Here is a 17,248-nt window from a genome sequence, read left to right as displayed (position 1 = left end):
CTGAGTTAAGTGACAGTAAGTGGAGGCTGGCTTTGGACTCCATCATCGGACAGTCTGGCTCCAAAGTTCTTACGCACTGGATGGAGGGCAGGCTGGGGGAGAAAGGAGGTGGCTGGGGACTGCGTGGGTGCAGTCTGGGGGCATGAGTGGGGCTGTGTGCTGTGCTGCATGTGGCAGCGTATCCCTGCTGTGTTCCCCACTCTTCCCTCCCTCAGCCCCACTCCATCTCAGGACAGAACTGACCCTGACAGTGAGGTGTGAGGAGCAGGCCAAATGAGGAATGATAAGAATATCCGTGCCTGTCAGAGCAGATAGCCCCAGACAAGAGTCTGGCCACTATGCCAGTCCCAGAGCCACAGGCCCACCAGAGTCAACACTGACTCCTCCCCATACTGACACATCTCCAAGGGCCCAGTAATGGTATCTAGACTGACCCTGGGAGTACTTGCGTGCCCATGCTTTTCTGAGCTTTCTCAGCTTTTCATGAACACCCAGTGGGGCAATGGAGACAGCTGATAGGCAGGCTCCTCCCCAGGTTGTTCTTGCTCTGCCCTGATGTCCATCACTGCTGATAGGGTGGGCCCTGCTCCTCCCTGGGACTCAGTTTCTCCATTTCTGTAAGGAAGCAGATTGAATTAGTTCAGGAATCATAAACTATGATACCAAGGGGGCCCAGGAATGATGCAAGCGAACAAAGTGGGCTGGGCATGTGTATGGAGTGGTGGGGGCTCGGGAGAATGGAGCCGCCCCCAGCCCAGGTGACTTGGGTCATCCCTCCCTGCTTCACTTGGGAGGGAGTGGTGCAAGGGACCCTGGGCCTCAACCTCTTTAACTAGACATGGGAGTTGTAATGCCTACCCCCACCCCATGCGAGCAGTGAGAATGAACTAGAATAATCAATGGGAATCTTTTGAAGAAATGCCTGCCCCCTTTTTTGATTAATGTGATCTTTTCATCCTTTTTTTAATTGAAGTACTGTTGACATTCAATCTTATATTGGTTTCAAATATACAACACAGTGGTTTTACAGTTACCCATATTATTAAAACGTCACCCCCACTAGTGTGGTTACTATCTGTCAACACAGGAAGATGTTACAGAATCATTGACTATATTCTCCATGATTAATGTAATCTTTTGACTTGAGTGATGTTAAAAATATTTAGCTCCAGGTGAACATGTGAAAAAAACTGAAGAATGAGGAGATGGGATAGTGGAGGAGTGGGTGAAATGGCCTGGGGGTGCAAGCAAGGCCAGAGCAGAGCCCTGGCCACAGTCGAGGGGTTTGGGAAGGAAGAGCCTTACCACTGTCCAGGGCACCTGCCGCTCTGCTTGCAGCTGAGCCTTCCACTCTGCCTGCCCGGCCTCAGCTGGGCCCGGGCCAGGCCACTTGGAGCCCCATAGCAGTAATGTCGTTTAGAGGCCACACTTGCATGTAAGTGTTTTTCTTTTGCTCGATTGTAATCGGTGCATCACCAGGAACACAGTAAAAAGGGAAATTAATTGATTTATATTTGTTTTCAGAAGCCGTTATCTTCTCTGTGTGAAGATCCTGAATATCTTTCACCCTTCCTCTCTGTTTTCTTGGTCAAGTTGAACCCTCCAGGGACTTGGAAGACTGTGGAAAGGTGGTCTGAAATCAGATTTAGACACAGCTCAGCTTTTTTGCCAAACCGTATTCTCATCTGTATGACGGGGGTGAAAAGTTTCCACAGTGTCTGCCTCTCAGGACTGCTGTGGGATCCCTGGGAGTTGGTTTACAAAATAGGAAAGTGCTTTATAAAAACAGGAAACACACTGCACATTAAGGGGCCTGGGCTAGTTGAGTCTTGGGCACAGTGGCAGATCCTGGGGGTAAGGGGTGGTCTGGGGACGGCATGACGCATGGCCTTAGGTTCTTCTGAAATAGGAAACCTGGCCCCAGAGATGGGACTGCTTTGGAAACCCCCTGCAAATGCTTTTCAAGCAGTAGCAGCATGGGTCAGAGTAGGAACACAATAGGGAGTGGTGGGAAGGGAGCCCCCAGAGGCAAGGGGAGAGGCAGAGAGAACCCAGGTGGTCTTGGACAGTTTTGGGGGGTGCTCTTGGCCCCTGGGCATCTGGAAGGTGGGATAACTAGTGACTAGAACTCAGTCTTTTAGTTAGGTGGGCCTGGATTTGAAACTCCTCTGCCACTCCTGTCTGGTGACCTTCGGGAAGTGGCCTCACCTATCTGAGCCTCATGATCTCTGGGTTGCTAAGTAACAAACGGAAAGCAGGTGGTATGCACCAGAGTAAGTAATTAATTGCCGTTAATTAACCCCCATCTCACAGAGTCTTTGGTTTTCCGAATATTTTATATCCATTTTCCATCTGAAGCATGGATAACCTTCCCATTTCACAGATTTTTCTCCATCATTTGCTTAACAGATATCAAGGACTACCAGGAAGCACATAGTCCCTGTCCTTGAAGAACTCACTGTGTGTGTGTAACTGAGAGAGGGAGAAGGAGGAAGGGAGAGGAAACTGTTACACCATGTGGTCAGTGCTGTAATTATGGTGACTATGTTCTCCAAACCACAGATCAGGTCACATGGGCTGACAGAGGATATTTTCTGCCTCCAGTGAAGTCTAAACATGAAATCACATGTAGTTACACATTTTTTGAATCACCTTTTATTTTTTTAAAGAAGTTAATGACATGAAATTTGGATTGTCCTTGAGAAGTCCCACTGTAGTTCCAGAAAATCACTACAGACATGACTGGAGTATATACAGAGTCCTGGTGGAAACAGGAAGGCTTCCTGGAGGAGGTGCTGCTTACGTGGGGCCTTGAAGGTTGAACAGGCAGTCTCCAGGTAGAGAAAGGGGGGCGAACAGGAGGTCTCCAGGTAGAGAAAGAGGGGGTGAATTGAATGTACTTGGGACAGAACCTACCTTTTCTGCTCTAAAGACACCTGGGCTAGGACCTGCAGGGGCCAGCTGAAGTCTGCAACAGTATCTGTTCCCTTTTCATTTTCATTATCCCAAAGACATCCTGGGACCAAAAGCATTGCAGGTCAGGGCCAACAATGTGGTTACATGACCCTGTATCTTCTGATGCATTTACATGTCTGTCTCTGTAGGAGACTATTCATTCCTCCAGAATAGGGGCCACATCTGTCTTGTTCATCTCTATGTTCCTTTACTTGCCCTCCTCCACCGGCAGTACGAGGAAGACTATTGGGAGGGGTACTTTCTGCCTCCACTGTCAAATGAATAATGAATGAAGTACCATTGATGAGCATTTTGTAAGTAGAGAAATTTTCTGTTTGGAGATGAATCAGCTGACTTTCATTTCATCTGTTTAGTCAGCAAATATGGGCTGGTTGCCTACCCTGTGCCTGGCAGTGTGTGGGGCACTGGGGCATAGCAGTGTCTGAGATGAATGAGGACATGCCCTCACATAGCTTATGCTCCAGAGGGAGAGACAGGCAGCTGGCCAGAATCTATATGTTGAAGATGTGACTTGTCGACCAGGAAGCCGGGTCTGGATTAGGGGCGTAGGGAAGCCCTAGGAGGAAATTAAATTGACCCTGAGACCTAAAGGATCACAATTAATCACTTAGCTAGCACTTACATAGTGCTTAGCATGTGACAGACACTGCATTGAGGACTTCAAATATTTAACTCACTTAATTCTCACAACAACCCTGTGAAGTGCATACTATTACTATCCCCACTTTAGAGATGAGGAAACTGAGCACAGAAAAGTTGAAAAACTGACCTAAGTTCACACAGCTTGTAAGTGGTAGAGCCAGTATTCAAACCTGGGCAGTCTGCCTCAAGTCCACACTCTCAATGAGGAATTTGTTAGGTAAAGGGGAAGATAGGGCACACCATTTAGGACAAGAGATCGGGCTGGACAAGGCAGGGACTTCATCCTGAGAGCAATGGGAAGCCATTGGTGGTTTTAAGTCAGAAATGGGCACAAGGAGGTTGCATTAGATGGGGCAAAGTGGGAGGGAGAGAGAGCAATTAATAGGCTGTAAGCAAGGGCCATTGCAGAGACAAGACAGTGGCTTGGACTAGGGTAGCAGTGATAAAGAAGAAGAAATGGTGCTGGGTTAGAGGTAAAAATGGAGGCAGAACCAATGGGACTGCCTTGTGGATGGGATGTGGGGACAAGGGGCTGCTGTCAGATTTCTGAACTGGATATGTGAACTGGGCACTAGGAGGAGGGAGAGCAGTGGGCTTGGATGGAAGATAATGAGTTTAGGCTTTGACTTGTGGAGGTGGATAAAGGTGACCTTGGTTCAGCCAAAGGACCCATTGAGTGGGCAGTGGTGAGGCCACACAGGGCTGAGGAGGGGATCAGGGCAGGAGGAGTTGTCAGCACAGAGAAGGTCCCCAACCCCCTGGAGATGTGGGTGGGTCCTGTGGAGATGGAGGTGCAGGGCATCGTCTTCCTCAGAACCTCCCTGGGTGTAATTAGAAATGAAAGTGCACAGTGTCACCTAGACCCACGGAGGTCAGTTCCTGGGGTGGTGGATCTGGGCCTTGCCTCCTTACAAGTTTTCTGAGTGACAGTGAGCTGGGAAGCTTTGGGCCTAGCTTGGTGAATAGCAACTCTGAAGACTTGAAATGAGTAGGAAAAGCTATCAGTGATCAGGAGCCCAGCTCACAGTTGCCCCCCAAAATGCTTTGGATCTGCTGCTCCATTGGTGGTGAGATGCTAGCTCTCACTCAGCTTGGGCAGTAAGATGGTTGCATGGCCTGAATGACCTCCCTTCCCTCGCCCCTCCCACAGCAGAGCCCTTATCACCTCCTTCACTTGCTTACAGCCTTCTCATTCCACCAGGCCCTCAGAAGAATGTCCAATTCATGGAGCCCTTATGCAAGGTCATCCATAAGCTGCTCCTGACCCACCTCTCCAGTTTTCTTGCTTGTTCTTTTCTTCCTGCTTCCTCCACCCTTTGCCCCCTGGCCCCTGTCTCCCAGCCATGCAACCCTTGGCTTTTCCTGAGTGCTTTCCATGTGGTCTTTGCGCTGGGTGTTCTTTGTGCTGGGTGTTCTTTGTGCTGAGAATGAGAATGTCCCTCTCCTCTCCCGATCTCACCCATTCCTCCAGATCCTGTTCAGAGGCTGCCTCTCTCAAAGGCTCTCTTATTCTTCTCCCCTCTCACTGTGAGCCATATTGCATGCCTTGGGCCTCCCCAGCAGGCCCTCAGCTCAGCCAGCCTCTGGACATAGGGAGCAACATGTAGATCATCTCTAAGCATGCGTGGACACTTCTTGAGAGCATAGACCCATGTCTCTTTCAACCCTGCATTGTCTTTAACAGGAGCACAACACCTGGCAGAGATGTTCACAGGACCTCATGTGGTTGGTAATGGTCTTCTAAAGCAGAGATTCACTTGAGTAAGATTCTAGGGGTTTATTTTGCCTGCCCAAGACCCAGACGATATTCAAGGACTTTAGATCATTGACCACAGGAACATATATTATAAAGAGGAATTTTCTGGTGGATGTAAACTAGTGGCATGGCTGGAGTATGCACTAGGAAGTCACAAGCCTATCTTTGAGCATGGTCTGCAGTTTGGGCCCATGGCTAACACTATTAGCCTCAGTTCTGTCTGACTACACACCATCCAAAGTTGTCACCTGGGCATATCTGGGAGTTAGGAGCCTTGTCCCATCTCCCTGCATTTCTCCTTGTGCAGGCCTCAGCATCTTTCTGCCTCTGAGCCATGAGCAGGCTAGTTGAAACCTCTTTCCACCCAATGCGAGGTTACCCTTTAGGGGAATCTTAATGAATTTATCCTATTCTTATACGTCAAGCTTGGCTTCTCTACCTCCCTTGGTTCTGCTCTGATTGCCCACTTTTTTTGAGCTTTGCTTCTACAGTAAGTAGATAACCTTGAACTTCTGAAGATACTTAGGAAATCACCAACCTACTGCTTTCCAAATTTGCCCAGCCTCTCCCCAGGCCCACAGAGCTGAATTCAGGGGAGGGGCCTGGCAATCTGGCAAGCTCCTTAAGGCTCACTATCACACCTCACCTCCATCCCTCATTTTACAGGATGGCTCATGGATGGCAATAAGCTCCCACATGGAGCAGTCAGACCTGAGTGTAGGTTCTGGCCCTCAGCTACCTATGAGACTCACAGAAATCAGCTCATCTGTCTGGGCCTGGTTGTCCCCACCTGTTTAATGAGGGTGACTACTATAATCTTGCCTAACTTGCAAGGTTGTTGAGATGGCTGAAATAACTAACACTGGGGTTGGTCAACTGCGGCTCAGTGGGAGAAGAGATTTGCACAAGGTCATCCACCTCTTCATCTGCCTGTTTTGTGTTCAGGCCCTGGGGATTCAGCTGGGAACAACTTGGGGGAGATGACATTCTAGGAAACAATGAAGCCAGTAAATGAATCAGATAATGACGAAAAAGGAAATAATGGGGTTTTGGAGAGTTAGGGCAAAGGAACTGGTGGGGCGTGGGGGACAGGAATGCCTCCTTAGGAGGGGGTCACTCCACTAGAGACCTGATTGTCGGGGAGCCTACCGAAGAGGCCCTGTTGGGTGGTCATAAACCCAGCGGCGGCGGAGCCGGCAGGGCCCCTGGAGGCGCGGAGGGCGCGGGTCTTTGTCTCCTCGTTCTCTCTGCAGCCTCTCCTACTCCCAGCGCTGTTCCCTCATTGACCCCGAATAACTTGTTGGTTTCCCCCGGGCTTTGTTTCCCCGCGGTCACCGCCTCTGGGACGCCCGGCAGCCTCCCCGGGCCCTCGTGGGTCCTGCGTCTGACAGCGCCCACCCCCCGGCCCCCGCCCCCTACCCGCTTGGAGACAGGGGTCAAAGGCAACTCGCGTCACGTGGTCGCCGAGCAGCACCGAATCGGCCGGGAGAGCCGAGGGAGAATCCGGGTGGAAGCCGAGAAATCCAGCCCCGATAGCAGCGCCTGGGCCCGCCCCGGCCCCCGCCCCGGGGCGCTCGCCGCACGCTGGCCGGCTGCACGGGCCCCGGGAGCCGATCTCCGGCCGGCACCCACGCCCCATCTCAGGATCGAACCCCGCTCCCACGGCCGCGACTCGGGGAGGTAGGCGCAGGGGCCGGAGGGTTTTAGGGGAGACGGGAGGGGGCCCTCAGCGCGCGGGGTCGCCCCTCTGCGCTCCGCCGCCTCGCGGGGCCCGAGGTATTGCGCCTCAACTTCCAGTTTCTGGGAGAGCCTGCTCACGTCCCCGCCGCGGGATGAGGGGACAGGCTTCGAGCTGCCCCAGCGCGGTGCCGAGGCCGGGACTGGGGGCTGGGCGCGGGGAGCGCGGGGAGCGAGGGGGATGGGGGACGAGAGCGAGCGGGAGGCGGGGAGAGGGGCGGCGGTGGCTGCGGCGTGGAGCGGGGTGTGGGAGCGGCGGGAGGCGGCCGGGAAGGGGTTAGCCCCCGCCGGGGCCGGCGCCCGGAGGCGCACACCCCGCCGGGGGCCCAGGCGTCCGGCGGCTCGCCGGGAGCGCCCCATTCCTCGGTAGCACTCCAGCCGTGTTAGGTAAGAGGCCGGGAGGGCCGGCCGGCCAGTCCCCTGTCGCCGAGTCGGCGGGGCCCGAGCCCGGCGTGCAGGCCGCGCGGGGCCCAAGAGGCCGCCCGCGCAAGTTTAGTGCGGGCGGGCGCCGGGCGGGCGAGTAGAGCCTGCCGGGCCCCGCGCGAGGGATGGGAAGACAAAGGGGTGGGGGACCGCACGGGGGCCGGGGGCAGGCCAGGGTGCGGCGAGGGCAGAGCGGCAGCTGTAGGTCACGGATAATGTCGCTCACGAAGAATGCCCCCTCCCCCCCTGCTCCCGAACAGGGGAAACTTTTGTCTAGCGAGGAAGGGGGGTTAGAGTCTGGACCCCCGCTTCGGGAAGGGTAAGGCGGCCGGACCGGTTTTCGCCGGGCTGTGAGCGGCCTGGTCTCAACCCCCCTCCTCCCTCAGGTTTCTGGGAGCCTCGAGCCCCTGCTTTGAACGCCCCTCTTTAACACTCTGGGACGAGGAAGAAGGGGAGCCCGGGGGCGCATGGGCTATGGGACAGGCTGGGAATCTGGGGCACCAGCCTCCTAGCCCTTTCCCAAGATTGAGCACCGGCCCAGCCAGGAGCCGTGCCAGGCCCAGGGGATAACAGAACCGGCCCCGCCGCCCCAAGCATTCAGAACGGCCCGGCGCAGCATTGCCTCTTGGTCTGAGGTTCACACTGACCTGGGTATCTGCGGCTTACCAGCTCTGTAACCTTGGGCCAGATCCTTACCTTCTTCTAGTCTGTTTTCTCACCTGTAAAATGGGAAAAATACAGTATCTTCCGGCTTAAGGATGAAATGAGAACTTGTGGTACCTCATAAATGATGGCATGTTTACATTCAACAAGTATTTAATGCATGTTTACTATGTGTGCTAGGCATTGGACTAATTGCTTTACATACATTATTTCATGTAATTCTCTCAGGTTATTATAACCACATTTTACTGGGGGGGAAACTGAGGCACGGAATGGTAAAAATCAGACAGGTGGGAAGTAGGTGGAGCTTGGATTTGACCCCCCTCCTCCAGCCTTAGTCTCAGCTACAGGGCTCTAAGAAGTCCTGTTGTGACTGAGTTCTCAGTGTCATTTTCAGTTGCAGTTATGAGGACACCTGCCCCCTCTCCCCATTACCCTTACCCCCGAGTGATGCTCCTTCTGCCTGGTACTGGTGCAGGCTGAGCTCTTGTTACTGTGGGCAGCTGGAGCAGAGGGAAAGTCCATTGGAGCCTGGGCTTGGAGCTCATGATGGTCATAGTTCTGTTGCTGGCTGGGTCTGTGGCAGGAACGTTCTCCCACTGCGGGTGGTGCAGGGAGGAGCCCATCTCCCTGGCTCTGGCTGGGGACAGCTGGTGGCTTTGTCAACAGGCCCCTCCCCAGCACCCAGGGGAGGCAGAGCCTTTCATCTCTATTCAGACCAGGTCACTTTCAGATCAGCAGGGTGCAGAGGTAGGGCCAAGAATGGGAGCCCCTGGGGCCATGAGAGACATAAGGCCACAGGGTTTATATCCCAGGTGTCCGGCTGGAAGAAGCCAGCAAGCAAAAAGGATGGATAGTGATCCTCCTGTCAGGGTCCTCGTTGCTAAACTGATGGGCTGCTCTAGGTCCCCCAGCCTCAAGTCTTTGAGGGTAGTAATGGGGGAGTGGAGGTGGACTTTGAGCCATCAGCATTGCAAAATCTTAATGGAAAATGCATTTGTATATGGTTTTTGAGCCTAGAGCCCACCATAAACCCTCATAAATACCACATGAGTGAATGTGTGGGGTGGCCCAGACTTCCATTGGCTTTAGTGTGCTGGCCCATCTTTTGGTGTCAGTGCCATCTCATGGCTGCTGATCAGGCTCTGATTGGGCGCCTTGAGGAATCTATTTAAAAATGGAAACAAATTGGTAGTTAATAAATGACATTTTTAAACAATGGAGTAGGAGTAGGTACTGAAAGAAATTTTGGGGACATGAAAGTTTGTGTGTCACTGTTCTAAATGCTCTGATGGCTGTTCCAGCACTGCATCTGGGATTTGCAGGGCCTGTAGGCTGCTGGGGATAGGGTACCCTTCTGGGCTGACAGTTCACTGTCAGCTTGTAGGAACAAGAATGGAAATTCCACTATTAGCTGGACTTTGAGGGGTCTCAGACATGCAGGGGGGAATGAGTGGAGGGGCTGGGAGGCTGAAAGTACTGAGGGTTGGGGATGACCCTTGGCATATGGTTGGATTTTCCTTGCCATACCTGTCAGAGCAGGAGGAGAGGCCTCTGGGAGAATCAACAGGTGAAGGGAGGAAGCCAGCAAGCAAAAAAGCTGAATAGTGATCCTCCTGTCACAAAGGGTATACAAGGAACAGTTTTACAATTACAAGATGAGAATGTGGTCAGAAATATGATATCAGGCTGGGGGTTGGTCCGGGGGCCAACTGAGAAACTCTGTATCTGAGAAACTTAGGGCTTTGGCCTCCGCAGCCCAGAGTTGTCTCTGCCCTGGGCTTGGGACCTGCTTGATCCATCTTCCCTACTTTGGGACCAAAGCCAGGCCTACAAGTCCCTAGAGACTTCTGTTGCCTTGGAATTTGGTTTTGAGTATGGCTTGAAATCTGGACTGTTTGGAGGACTTGGGACATTCTTTACTTGAAATGGAATGTTAGGGTAATTTATTAAACATGTATGGAAACTGTCTGTGGATGGGGTGGTGGGGAAACAAAATGGGGTGAGGTGCTGCTGGTTTCTGACTGAGAGGCTGCCAATCTGGTGGGGGAGGGAAGACGAGGATTGAGTGGTAGCGAAAAGGCAGGGTGTGATCAGTGATAGATGGGCTTTGGAAAGTCAGTGGAGGGGAAAAGCTGTTCTGGTTGTCAGTGTCGTCAGGGCTTCCTGGAGGAGGAAGTGTTTGTGAGGATGCAGGCTCTGGGAAGAGGGGCAGTGGGAGACAAGATCGGGCCACAGGGGAGACTGCAGTATCCTGCTCAGGAGCTTGGATTTCGTGCTGTAGTGGAGAGGACAGAGTTGTAAGCAGCTCGTTGAGTTGATACCTGTTGTGTGTTGTGCCAGGCTCCTTACACCCATCCTCTTGAAATTTCATATACCCCTGCAAAGTGGCTGTTGCTAACCCCCACTCCAGACTGTTTTCAGATGGGGAAGTGGAGGCTCGAGGGATCAAGGCACTTAGCTATATTTGAATGCAGGCCAAATGGTTTCTGCCCTATTGTGCTGCCCTCTCAGGGGTCATTTGATCAAAGATGGTGAAAGACTGGCAGGGTTACCAGCTCAGAGACATGCTAATCATAGTTCAGCTGGTAGCTGACCAAAGTCTGATTGAGGCCTGGGACTAAGAGGGGAGGAGGGGAGGCTGCAGGACTTTGTAGTTGCATTGGGGCTGGGGATCATGGGATCATCACAGTTGGTCTGAGGTTTGGGGAAGTGGCAGTGTCATGATATTCAAGTCCCTGCAGGACTCTGTGGGCACAGGGCATAGTCTTGTACTGTGGCTCCCAAGGGCAGAGACAGTACCGTGGGTGACAGGAGAGCTAATGGGAACAAGCTACCTGTAGAGGAGGTGAGGTCCCCATCACTAAAGATATGCAAAGAGGCTGGAGTGTTGGATAGGGTGCAGAGGCATATACCAGGAGGGTCAGGCCTGGGTGACCTCCTTCAGTTCCTTTTCACCCTAGAATCTGAGCATTTAGGGTGGTGCTTGGTCCATTGCCATCTGCTGTTTTTCTCACAGCTTTTCACAGCTGCCCCTTCCTGTGCTTCTTGAGAAGTTCCCCCTATGTGCCTGGCCTGCGGTGCGCCACCTGGGAGAATCCTTACCCTGTGGAAGACACTCAGCCCAGCTGACCTTCAGGGACCTGTGGGGATGTCTGGATCAGGAGCCAGAGCCTGAGCTGCTGTTGTGGTTCCAGAGCCTGGAACCTTCTGCTTCCACTTCCAGTCTGTGAAATGGGTTCAGGTTCTCTTGCCTCAGATATGAGGAGATATGGCGGAACCATGAATCAGAGTGAATCAGTAGGGGCTAGGGAAAGGGCTGAAGATCACCAAAGTGAGGAGTGGGGGAAGCGGGGTGGGGGCAGGGCTGTCCCTCTCCCTCCCCACAGGAGAAGTTAAAGCAACATCTTCTGGTCTCGGGTGGGGGGCTCTCTCTTGCCTGTGGTGCTGTTATATCTGCCCTTCAGTATGAGCTTGGAGGTTTAGAGCTTGGTGGAAGGGGTGGACATGGATGGCTTGGACCGTGTGGCCTCAGAGCTAGAACCAAGAGTTTGGTAAGGTGCCTCCTGGCCTTTTGATTCTTAACCTGTTGATACATACTAGATCGATCTAATTTTAAAATGTGCATTGCAAATGAGCAGTTATTTATTTGAAGGCAAGGTGTGGATGTGGCCCGCTATGTCACCCCAGTGCCCCCATCTGTCATTCCCCCTCAAACATCAAGCAGAATCTGCCTCTTTTCCCTCCCTGTGTGCGCCCCGTCTCTTGCTGCCTCTACATCTTTGCTCATAGCGAGGATGCTGCACCTCAGTCACTTGCCCTCATCCACCCCCACAGGTCCTCCCTGCCAGTGCTACCTCTTCCGTGTAGTCATTTCTGAGTCTGCAGAGCTGGCCTCACCAGCTCCCTGTTTTACATGTGCACGGCCTGTTATCTGGCGCCCTTGCGGGTACCCTTACACACCTGCCCTTGACTTCTGGTTCCTTAAAGATGCGTCTCATCTCTAGGCTCTGTGCTGTGGAGGCAGGGGCTGCACTGTGGCCCATTTCTGCACCGGTGGTGGCAGGGAGCAGCATTGCCAAGTAGAGTAAAAGTTCCAATCCCAGTTCTGCCACCATTAGCAGTGGGATGTAGAGCAAATTAACATAAATTTCTCTGGGCCCCAATTTCCCACAAAATGAAGATAGTGATAGTCTTGTTTTGTTAGGGAAGTTGAGCAAATCAGTGTCTGACCCATAGTAAAAGCCCAGTAAGTGGGAGCTCTTCAAAGATAACAATGGCTTTTACCATTATTTATACCTGGGAGGTGATCAGTCCTTTCAGAGGTGGAGGGAAGAATTCCCAGAATTTGAATTTCTGAACTTTCTGTCTAATGGCCTGGAAGGCTTGTTCAGATGAGGACTGAGGCCCAGAGAGATAGGGCAAATTTGCCGGTGGTATGGAAGCTTCCAGTCTCATCCAGGAAACCTGACAGGATTTCCTCTCCTTGTTACACCTGTTTTTCTTCTCTCCTTCATCAAGGTTCAGGTGTTCAGGTTCTGCAGGCCCAGCTTCCTCCCTCATGCCCATGCTGAGCAGTATCTGAAACTTGTGCCAGATACATTGGTCTGGCTGGCAGCCCTTTGGCCGCCCTCAAGGCCAGGGACCCATACTCCAGATTGTACACTGTGGGCCAGAGTCTCCAGGGGCAACCTGCCCAGCCTCCCTGTGTCTGGGAGGCTGGAGAGGATGATGGCAGGCTGAGGGGACCTGGGCTAGGTCTTGGGGCAGGTGACTAGGACACAGAGCAGAGGTTGGGACCTAGGTTCTGGAGCCAGAAGGTCTGGGTTCAGATCCCTCTGGGTCACTTCCTGATTGTGGGACCTTGGGTAAGTTGTTTATTTTCTTCATCTGTACAAAGGAGATAATAATTGTCCCCATCTCACAGCATTTGATAATGGAGATGGATAAAAGGGGAGGTGTTTAACTATAAGGTCAGTCCATGTTAGTTATGGTTGTTTTTGTAGTTGATAATGTTACTGGACCGAGGAGCTCATTTAATCCTCCTGACAACAGTAGGAAGTAGGCACTATTATCACCCTTTTAGCAGATATAGCAGCTAAGGCCCAGGAGGTGGGCGTCTCAGCCCAGGGAGGTCAGACTCAGGGGATTACCCACAGGGTCTGCTGGTTTCTGAGGGCCTGCTCTGGCCACATGAAACCGACTTGTTCCATGAGGCAGCAGAAATGTGGAAACCCAATCAGAGCAAGCCAGGATGGAAGGGGCTGTGTTTGGAGGTGTGGGGCAGGATCCTGGTGCTCACGTGGTGGCCTCGTCTAGACCTGACGTCACGTGGATTCTCATCACCCCCAGGCCCGCCAAAGATTGGCCTGTCTGGGCAGGTCCAGGGTGGCGGTCGGCGAGGGCTTGCTGTAGTCATTGTGCAGCAGCGGCCACCTCGAGTTAATGCTACCTGTCCAGGCAGAGGCCAGGTGAGAGGAAATGAATGTCGTCATCGCAGGGCCTTCACTCCTGCTGCACCTTTGCCTAGATTCCCTTTCTCCAGTCTTTATACCTGGCTCCTGTTTCTGCTTTTAGAGGAGTGTTAGCATTACCTGTTCACGGAAGCTCGTCCTGATTCACCTGGCACTTAAGGTAGTGGTTCTCAAAGCTGGTCTTCTACCAGGAGCACAGGCATTATCTGGGAACTTGTTAGAAATGCAAATTATCTAGCCCCACCCAAGATCTACTGTGTCAGAAACCGGGGTTGGGGAGAAGTGGGGAGTAGCAGTCTGAAGAAGCCTTCCAGGTGATTCCAGTGCATGCTAAAGTTAAAGAAACACGTGACTTAAGTAATTTTAAAAAATGATACTTCCCCTCTTGGACTGTCAGCATTTTCAGACACCAGCAAATATGGGGGACCCAGAAGAAAGCCCAGTTTCTTTCTATTCTGTCTTCAAGGAGCCACCATCTCTAACAGCTTCCTGTCCCCAGGAAACTGTCCTGTGATGCAATGATGGGGTTCAACAGAACCCCAGCATGATTATAGGAGGCAGTGCTCAGGCCACTTGAGGAAGGCAGGACTGGGGGGACTTGAAGGTTTGGGGAGTTTTGTGGGTGGCAAAGATGGGTGCCTGGAACCGGGCTGTGTTCTGGGGCTGTGGCCAGGAAGAGAATATAGGTCCTATTCCAGAGAAGGGGGTGTGATTACAGTGGCCAGATGTGGTCTGAGAGGGATAAGGGGTCTTAGCTGTTAGCAATCCAGTGGTTTTAAGCATCTCGATAATTTTGATGATCACATAATTGTTGTTCATATTTACTGAGAGCTTATCCATGCTTGCTATAAGCACTTCCAGGTGATCTTATCTGGAGAGATTCCCAGAATAATTCTCTTAAGACAGGTACTATTATTGTCCCCATTTTAGAGATGAAAATACCGAGGCCACGTAGCCATAAGGTGGTAGATCTAGGAATTCTATAGGGGTGCTTAGAAGCACGATGTCATTGGAAGGCAGGCAGTGGGGGATTGTCTTGGAGTGTTTATGTAACAGACACAACTTAGACTGGTTTTCTGAAGATGCAAAATTGTATGAAATGAGTGAATCAGACTTTGGGAGGGTGGTTAGGGCTCAAGCCGCTACTGCCCTCTCCTGTTTCATGGATTGGCCATTTGAGGGGAAGAGAATGAGTGCTGAGTTCAAGGTCCCACAGCTAGGACAGGAAATGAAATCAGAGGAAAGTGGGTCTCTTCTGGTTTAACCGGAGGGGTGGGGAGAGGTCAAGATCAGAACCTGCTGTCCATCTGCTGTTCTTCCCTGCCTCAGTATCCCCAGTGTACTGCCCAGGAGCCTAGGGGCTTTCCCAACAGTGTGGGGACCCTTCAGTTCTCAGTGGAAAACCGAGACCCAGAGGGGAGCCGGACTCACCCGCACAGGGCCATGCAGTGTCAAGATTGGGACCCCAACCAGAGCTATCTGTGTTCTGACCAGGGAAGGGTTTGTTTCATAAAACTGCCCCTGTCCCCACGCCCATCTTTGGGCAGCCACAGCCCTCAGGGTGGCCCAGAGCAATGCTGGGGTCAGAGGTGGGTGTGTTCTGGGGGAGAGCGCTGCCAAGGGGGGGTGGGGCGACTTCTGAGAGGAAGAACACCCAGAAGCCCATGCCCCAGGCGGAAACCAAGTGTATTTTCTAGGTTCTGAAAGGATATTTGGAACAATAGAAGGATGATGAGGGAAGTTGACTATAAAAAGGGCTTCTTGAAAGCCTTAAAAAAAGTCATCTTTAGGTTTGACTTTTGTTTCTCTGAAGGATGTTTATGTAACTTCCTGAAAGCAGGACCCCAGGGCTCCGTGAAGCTTGACAGGGGCTGTTTTAGACCCACGGCCCTGGGGCAGGGAAGGACTTGATGGGGTTGTCTCCCCATTTTACAGTTGTTGGGACCGAGGCTGTGCGAGGTCTTGCAGTGGGGCAGCAGAAGACTTGTCCCCAAAGCTTGGGTCTCCGGTCCTTGCGAGGGGTTGTAGTCTAGGCCTACTACCCCAGAGCCCTGCTGGCATGGAGGCTGGGCAGGGGCTGTGGAGGTGTCCTTGAAACACTCAGCTGTGGGGTGGGGGCAAAGCCAGGTCTGGCCTTCAGTAAGGTGGGCCTCCTGGGTGGTGACGTGCATGGTGGGGAGAAGGCTGAGGTGCTGCACCTGGTGATGCCACCCCCGTCCAGATGCTGGGGCCCAGCTGTGTGCCGTCTGCCCAGCAGCTGAGAGCTGTGAGTCACACCCAGCGGGTGCAGAGGCGAGGACTATTGTGCATGGTGATTCACTCTGTTCTCCCAGTCCTGAAGGGATGGCTAGGCCCTGTGCCCTGATTCGTGCCCATGCCTGTGAACTTAAGTGGCTGTGAATTTGGGCTATGAGTTTGCAGATATGATGGGATGCAGAGGGCTTGGAGGAGTCCCTGCCTCTGCCACCACCTATCTTTTGATCTTAGTATGTATTTATGGTCTTGACCTGACCATTCTCATCAGTGCAGGAGTCTGTGAGCCCCTGAAATCATGTGCAACATTGTGTAGGCCTTTCTATGCATTCTTTTTCTGCAGAGAGAATCTGTAGGTTTCATCAGGCTGTCAGAGGACTCGGTGTCCTGGGAAGTGCTGACAAGAGGGCAGGGGGCATGCCTCATGCATGCTCTGCAGGCTTAAGAGCAGGTTTGCTGAAGAGGCAATGTGGTTCTAGTAGAAAGTAGCCTAGTGGCAGTGTAGTATCATAGTTCAGAGTGTGGTTTCAGAGGATGCTGTTGGTTTTTTGAGCCAATTCCTTAATATATGAGCTGGGTGACCTTGGCTAAGATACTCTGCTTCAGTTTCCCTATCTGCAAAATGGGAATAAGAAGAAAAGTTTTCTCATGGTGTTACAGACTTTACATAACAAAATGTGTGTAAAGGACTTACCTCAGTGGCTGGTGCAAAGTAATCCGTTAAGTTTGCTATTATTATTAGTTCCAGCTATGCTGCTAATTTGCTGTACAGTCCCAGTAAGTGCCTGGTCTTGGGGGTCTTAAATCTCCACCTCTAGCTTTGCACTCTTTGTTGGGCTTTCCAGGAGCTGCAGGGCAATGCTGGAAAGAGGAGTCACCAGAGGAGGGAGGAGCATCCCTCTCTGCATTCGGAGACACTCCAGCCGAGGCCCTCCGTGGTGCCTTGAACGTGGTTTTGTCTTGAGGCAGGGTTATGTAACCAGTGGGCCTGGCCAGGCAGGACACAATTCCCAATCTCGTTTTGTCCCCACTGTCTCTTCCTCCCCCTCCCCCAGTGGAGCTGTTGCATTAACTGAGCTGTTCCTCAAGCTCCAGGGATGAAATCAAACCTGTGCTGTTCTGCCACGGATTGATTTAGTCTGGAGGTTTGCTGGGCAGGTGGCCCCTCTTCTTGCCACCTGGGGACAGACAGAGCTGATGCCTCTCTGCCTGCTTTGTGAATGAAAACTCCTTTTTAGGGGGAAAAAAATGGGCCATAGGCTGGGGGGCCCTTGACCTCTGGCCCCTGTGGTTCCAAGGGGCATGCCACCCCCTGCCCATGATT

At 52.4% G+C, this 17,248-nt stretch overlaps 1 protein-coding gene and 1 long non-coding RNA gene across 4 annotated transcripts in view; one reads left to right on the top strand and one right to left on the bottom strand.

Annotated features, from left to right (window-relative positions):
• Window positions 1-478: 478 nt before the first annotated feature.
• On the bottom strand, window positions 479-5,020 carry LOC118910417 (uncharacterized). Its single transcript, XR_005023953.2, has 3 exons — window positions 2,917-5,020; window positions 1,306-1,633; window positions 479-615 (listed from the first exon to the last, which is right to left on the bottom strand). It is a non-coding gene; the product is annotated as an uncharacterized LOC118910417 (long non-coding RNA).
• A 1,793-nt stretch (window positions 5,021-6,813) lies between these two features.
• The window catches only part of NDST1 (N-deacetylase and N-sulfotransferase 1), a 57,128-nt gene continuing 46,693 nt past the window's right edge, over window positions 6,814-17,248 (top strand). For 2 of the 3 annotated variants that reach the window (XM_036881535.2, XM_036881536.2), the window contains exon 1: window positions 6,816-7,054. The gene's annotated coding sequence lies outside the window, so the exon portion shown is untranslated. Of the gene's footprint in view, window positions 7,055-17,248 lie in introns of all 3 variants that reach the window. The other variant, XM_036881538.2, reaches the window with a different exon arrangement.

Source organism: Manis pentadactyla, chromosome 2, assembly GCF_030020395.1.
Source record: "Manis pentadactyla isolate mManPen7 chromosome 2, mManPen7.hap1, whole genome shotgun sequence".
Lineage (NCBI taxonomy): Eukaryota > Metazoa > Chordata > Mammalia > Pholidota > Manidae > Manis > Manis pentadactyla.
The sequence above is the reverse complement of the archived record's forward strand: the minus strand, read 5'-3'. Positions and strand labels throughout refer to the sequence as shown.